This window comes from Amphibalanus amphitrite, unplaced genomic scaffold (genome assembly GCF_019059575.1).
Source record: "Amphibalanus amphitrite isolate SeventyFive unplaced genomic scaffold, NRLGWU_Aamphi_draft 000352F_arrow, whole genome shotgun sequence".
Classification (NCBI taxonomy): Eukaryota; Metazoa; Arthropoda; class Thecostraca; order Balanomorpha; family Balanidae; genus Amphibalanus; species Amphibalanus amphitrite.
In genome coordinates, this window is record NW_024881846.1 from 34,233 (window position 1) to 41,321 (window position 7,089).

Below are 7,089 nucleotides of genomic sequence, written 5' to 3' on the forward strand. Positions count from 1 at the left end.
TACGTCGGCAGCTTGCAGCCAAGCTAGACAATGGCCAATTTATCTCATCAATGAATTAAGCAACTCTTATCTTTTCGCAAAAGCATTTCAAGAATGTGCGTTAAAATGTTCCACGGTACTGTAAAGAGACACTAAATATGGGCGCTTGGTTGCTAAGTAACCACACCTTTTTCAATCCGATACGGCAACGGACACCTAATTTCGTCAGTCGCTCTGGAACCTTAACCCCGGTTCGTCCCTAACATCACCCGCTTCCGCCACGCAAGCTGACCTCATGCTAGGTCATCATCCTTGTGTCACTCTGTGACAATGTGGAAGCACTGGCGAATCCAAAGGGCGACGGGGGTCATTCGGGGCCTCGCTCCTTTCAACACATCTTAAGTTGACAATGTTTTAGCCGTATTTCTTGCATGAAAAAAAACAAAAATATTGATTTTTTCAATTGTGTCGATCTATCGACGCATTGTGAGTGGCGCTGACCGCCAGCGCGGATGGTTCAGGTCTGCCGAGGGAAATGGGCGTGTCACCGTAGAGCGGCAACAATGTTTGCAGGACGGCGGTGGTCAGTCATGGTCAACTGTATCTCTGGACAAAAAAAAAACTGCCCTCTGGAAAGGTGGAAACCTTACGGGCTGACCATCGATCGCTTTGGCTGCATATCCGTAGCGGGACAGTTTTATACCGGCGCCTTGTCAGCCGCCGCAGCTCACCGGTCACTGGTTATGGTAGACTCACCCAAATGCTTCCTCCGCCTTATCCTCTCATTTCACGACTCTGACATGGCTTGCTAGCCTACTCACTCTCCATCCACAGAAAAAAAAACGTTTAGACCTTAAAACCACGGCCTTGGCGTATTTTGTGTTCTATTAATCCAAGGAAAGTCTAAGAAAAGGAAAAATGCTATAAATTCTAGTGGTAAGCATTGGAAACGCTTCAAAGTAAAAAATATGGTTTGAAATTTGTTCGATTTAACTTGTTATACCGCCAACGAAATTGCATGACCATCGTCATTGTAAAATGAAATTTGCCTTTTTCCAATGCCCGATGTCACAGTCCTATGCCGTGTGCCGAAATACATTGGCCAGTGTCGAAACCACGCTTATTGCCGATGTTAGAGTGAGTTTGCGAAATTTGTGGATCCGCGGATTTCCTAGGGAATCCGCGAAGTCCCTAGTGGCTCCGCGGATGAACATCAAGTCTAGTATATTCGCGGATAAACGGGCGGGGATCCGCGGATGAACAAGACTCTTCAGGATAACCGCGAACTCCCTGAAGAGTTGACGAGATCCGCGAACCACCCGGGGAATCCGCGGAGTAACGATTCATTCTAGTGAGTTTGCGAAGTTCCTATGCGTTTCATACAGCTATCTAGACTAGAATGCAAGGGATATTGGGTAGATCATGTGCGACTTAACCCGCGCCCCGTTGGGGTCTGCCGAGCAACGCGCCCTGTTGGGGGGAGGGGGCATTCCCCCCTAAGATCTCGAGAACCACGTAACATAGCGACAAGCCGCAAACGGCGTTGGAGAGCCCCAGCGGGGAACTACCTTGTCAGACATGTGCATGGATCCGAGAAAATGGATCTGGGATCTGATCCCACGGATCCTGATCTCGGATCCGACGAGATCATAGATCCAGCTCTGTAATTTATCGAGAGATCCGTAGGGATCACAGATCCGAGTCTCATTTTTTGGTTGAGATCCAGTGAGATCATAGATCCTCGCTTATTTTTTGTGAACACATATATCCCAAAAAACGCTTGTTTCAACTCACAAACATACTGTTTTAGTGATTTTATGTGATCGCGCGTCATAATCCATAGTTTTGTGGCATTTATTGGCATAGAAACCCTATAAAACATGGTTTCAAATGTGGTGCATGGTGGGATCCACTCAGATCATAGATCCATGTTCTTAATTTATCGTCAGATCATATGAGATCATAGATCCATGATGTATTTTTTCACGCCGGATCTGGTGGGATCATAGATCCCAACCTGTACTTTGCTTCGAGATCCACTGAGATCATAGATCCATCACTCGGATCCATGCACATGTCTGTACCTTGTGACCCAATTTAATTGACCTAGGTCAAAGCGATAACGTCACAGGTCAGGTCAAATGTCGAATTTTCACCGTTTACAGGCATTTCAAGAAATGTGTTGTGCTTGTAAAATCGAGTAAAATGCATGTCACTGAAAATCAGCGATTGGGAACTGTTCTTCAAACACATATTTTGCTAGTTGAGGTCACTGATGCCAGGTCAGGTCACAGAGGGTCACAATATGAAAATATGTGATGCATGTTTTATGGTCCATTTTACATGACAAATGCGATTATGTGGGTAAGGCAGCCCTTGGGGCCAGTTTAGGTTATGCCTCTGGTGAAGGTCAGGTCAAAGTCAGGTCAAATTAGCTCAAATTTCAAAGTTGATATTTTTGCGCGGGTTGATAGGTACGTGTTGGGCTCTCGTATCGGAGTTCAGCATTGCCCCTCCAGTCCAAATGTTCCCCAGAATAGATATACTGTGGCGCCGGGCTGGAGCGGCTGTAGGCGCGGTGGTGACCGGTCGGGTCAGGTCGGTTTTTTGTTTGTTTTGTTGGGTTAGGCCCTTTCGGTCCAATGAGACCATTTCAGAGCCGGGAGGATGATAGGATATAGGGGGAGACATTGGTCTGGGCAGGCACCCTAGTGAGTCGCCGGGGCTGAGCCCGTCCAGAGGACAGGCCACCCAGCCCCAAGGCACTCACTGCACCCGGCTACGGGGTGCGCTCCCTCGGGAGCAGCGGTGCCGCTCCAAGGGAGCAGCCCGCATGGGAAAAAGTTGCCTGTCCAGCCCGGAGGGGGGTTGCGGCGTAGAGGAGAAGGATTTCAGTATCCTGAGGATAGAAGCACGGAACGGCGTGGTCAGGTCGGCTGTGGCAAAAAGGCAAGTTGGGGGGAGGGGGCAACTGCCCCACCAACTGTACATACAGGAAGCTCCGCCCCTGAGGAAGAGTGAGCATTACTGTTATTCGTACACACTTGCATACATTCACATGATCGCTCAGATGCTTTTCCAGCTTTCCATTCATGGTTGGGAGAAAAGTAAGCGGACTGGTCGCAGAAGTTCAACCACGCCAAAAATGGCTTACCGTCTATTATTTAATTGCATATTGATATTTGCGAGCGACGTCTAACCGAGACGAAATAATAATTCGCGAACTCACTAGAATGAATCGGTACCTACTCCGCGAATTCCAACAGCAACTGGGAAAACACCAATACGGGCGAGGGTTAAGTCGCAGACGATCTAACCAATATGCCCTTGCATTCTTGATTCTTGTCATAAGATAGCTGCATGAAACGCAGGACCTTCGCAAACTCACTAGAATGAATCGTTACTCTGCGGATTCCCCGGGTGGTTCGCGGATCTCGTCAACTCTTCAGGGAGTTCGCGGTTATCCTGAAGAGTCTTGTTCATCCGCGGATCCCCGCCCGTTTATCCGCGAATACACTAGACTTGATGTTCATCCGCGGAGCCACTAGGGACTCCGTGGATTCCCTAGGGACTCCGCGGATCCACCGATTTCGCAAACTCACTCTAACACCGACATTAAATGCCCCATGTCACGCTGCTGCACTATGCCGAGTTTGAGGCGTGGTTTGTCGAAAGCGCACTCAAGCTGACGTTCCTAATGCAGATCTGCCGAAACTAACCGACCGGATGCCGATTCGGATTGAAAAAAGGTGTAGATAGCGCTCGTGACACGACCAGCCGACGAGGTTTTCCGGGCGCCATCTTTCCCTGTTCTGTTGTGTGGCTGGGTGGATGCGTCTCGAGGTGAGAGCCGATTTTATGTTTTTTTAATGTCATTCTAAAAAAATAAGTTGCAGGAAAATGTGTGTTTTGGGCATTTAGATGTGCACGAATTTGAAAGATCTCCGTAGCGGTGGTGAGGGTAGATTCTAAGGCTGCGTGAGTGAAAATGGATTTCTCCAGGTGTCCGCTGTTTTTGAGCACGAGGACGTTTTTTTCCAAGATGGCGGCGAGGTACATGTTGTACCAGAGCCGGGTGGGGTATGTTGTAACATGTATGTATGTATGTATGTATGGGTAGTTGCTTTTGATCGCGAAAGCTAAGTCCTGGCTCGCGTTTGTAGGTAGCTAGTCAATACTCGTTCCATTTCGGCACAATGTGTTGGCTGCTTTGCTCTTAACGGGTCACTTTTGCGTCTAGTCTGTTGATGTTTCGTTCGTTTCGATGTTTCGTTCGGATTGACCTAAGTTTGGTCTAATAAAGGTGAAGCCTTTGAGCATATACATTGTATTAACCCCATTTAATGTTGTTGTTATGTTCAAAACCAGTAGCAAGCACACTCCCTGAAACGTGAAATAGTGATACAAATTACCCCACCATGTGATACAACTCACCCAAGCCATGGGGCAAGTTGTATCAAAAACATTGTTCTATTCGGCAGACCGTAGAAGAAAAACTAGTAGAAGTAGCGGAAAAGTTACTTTGCACAAAAAAGCAGAAGAATCAAGGAAGGAGATAGTATGGAAATAATGAGTATCACGGATAGTTACGAGGTTATGGGTCTCGGAGTAAAAACTGATACAACCCACCCCACTCTCCCCTATCTGCGCTGACGTCACACATTCAGAGGGGTATTCCTATGCATTAGCCCCTCTGAATCAAAATGCTGCAATTTTGAAATTCAATATTTCCGATTTAAGGCATTTTTCGATGTTGTGAGTGCCGAAACCGGTAATTGTGAGCCAGGGACCCCATTTTGGCTATCTCAACTCAAATATAATGTTAAGGTGGGAGGGTCCCTTTAACCGGTAGCGTCTGAGTTCAGGTCAAGTGACTGGAGTTACGGGTTGCTGACCCGTGACCGATAATGTTCAAGTATTTTTTTCCTTTAAAAAATCGCTGCGCTCCAACGCAGCATCGGAACCTCAGCAGACTTTCTAAAAACAAAGTTTGGGGCTTTCTACATACCTATATTTAAAAATCCAAGTTAAATAAAAATGATAACCTTCATGCTACGATGGCTTGAAGTTACCCGTCCGATTATACCCAAGTTTCCCCTACTACATTGTACCAGGGATATAATAAAATGGTTCCCACTGCATTTTATGAATACTGAAAAGCCTCGAAATTTAAGATAGTAAGAACAACTTAATAGTTCAGCAATCTCCAAATTTCGTTGCCTGCTGAGCTCGGGCGGTGTTACCCAATGGGCGGCGTTACCCCGAAAAATGTAGACATTTACTAAATGTGGAACAATGCAATTATGAACGACATTACAAGAAAACAATAAGGTGATATGTATGTAAAATTAATGCGACAATCATATAAAACTGAGAAATTGACACGATTATACGAAAAAAATCAAATCAAATCTGCAAGGAAATTGATCCCACCTCCAGCCTGGCCAGTAGCCTGAGAAATTGACCATGCACACAAAAAAATAATTACACTCTTCGGTTCTTCGGAGCCAAGTACTCCCATTAAGATGCTTCCTTAACTCACTTTTGCGCACGTCACGTGTTGACCTACACTCGACACACTCTTAAAGAGTATGGATGGAGCTGAAGAGCTCATAGAACACCCATTACGACACTCATCATACCGTTATGAAAGTCGTGTGACACCCAATATTAGTGTCATTTTTGTACAAGATCATGCGTGTTTTTTATTGTGCAAAAATGACACTAATATTGGGTGTCACACGACTCTCATAACGGTATGATGAGTGTCGTGGTGGGTGTTCTATGAGCTCTTCAGCTCCGTCCATACTCTTTAGAAGAGTGTGTCGAGTGTAGGTCAACACGTGACGCGCGCAAGAGTGAGTTAAGGAAGCATCTTAATGGGAGTATTTGGCTCCGAAGAACCGAAGAGTGTAATTATTTTTTTTTTGTGTGTGCGGCAAAAAATTACGTGACTAGACCCTAAAAGGTTAAGAGGTTCGGTGTTGCCATGTCTTCCCCTACAGTTCCGGCAGAAGCAGAAAGCCCACGCGGTGGTTCCCGAAGGTGATCTTGCCGGCCTCTAAAAGCTCCACGCATTTGGTTTTCATTCCGAGAAAAGTTTAGCATATTCAGATTTGGTTGTCCCGAGCTGAGGGAGGTGGGAGGATGGCTCGTATACATTACGAGCCCCCGGCCAAAAAAGTCGCACAGGCTCAGCCTCCGCTAGCACCCTCCCGCCACCCCCCCCTCCCTCTGTTCCCGAGCCTACAGTTATCAGACGCTTTGTTCGCCACCACATGCTGCGCAGCACGTACCTATGGTAACGTGCCCATCTGTTGGCGCGCTCCGTAGCATATAAAACCGTGCTACTGTGAGCAGGGTACTATACTTTGAGTGGCCCTGGCATTGCTCGCCTGTTCTGGAGCCTGAAATATCTTGAAAACCCATTTACGCCCTTCGTTGCGTTTTCGCAACGCAAGCAAGCGTCGACGTGATCGAAGCTTGAGAAGTGTGTAAAAGAGACTAACCGATGAGACAAGTTTCAGCGTATGTAGCATGGTTGTGCGCATGATACTACGCAGTTACAAGTCTGTGCGGCCGGTAAGTTACTGCCTAGAGCTCCCAGAGGGAAGTCGAAGGTTTTGTGAGTGATGACGTCACGAAAACCAAGATAAGTAGGCTAAGTGCTTAATAATATCGTAATGAAAATTGTGTAAACATATTCTGCAGAGTCCCTACAGTAGCGTAGATATGCATTTTGTTAAGAAATAATGCTACAAAAGGGTTTGTGACTATTTTCAAATATGACTACGGTCGCGTTGCGGGAACGCAACGAAGGGCACATCGGAAAGACAGCGGTGTTGCGAAAACGCAACGATGGGCACATTGGCAGGGTAGCGGAAGTATGAATATCAACAGTAGACTTCACTCGTGATACGCTGTGGGTTCTCTCTTTCTCTCCCCCATCTTCCTCCCTCTCCTCCTCGTTCCCCAACTCTGTCCCCTCTCTCTCTCTCTCTCTTTCTCTCTCTCTCTCTCTTTCTTTCTCTCTCTCATTTTGTAGCCATGAGGCTGTAGCTGCGGAACATCTTCAATAAAGGGGGGGGGAGCACTGCTGACTTTTGGTCT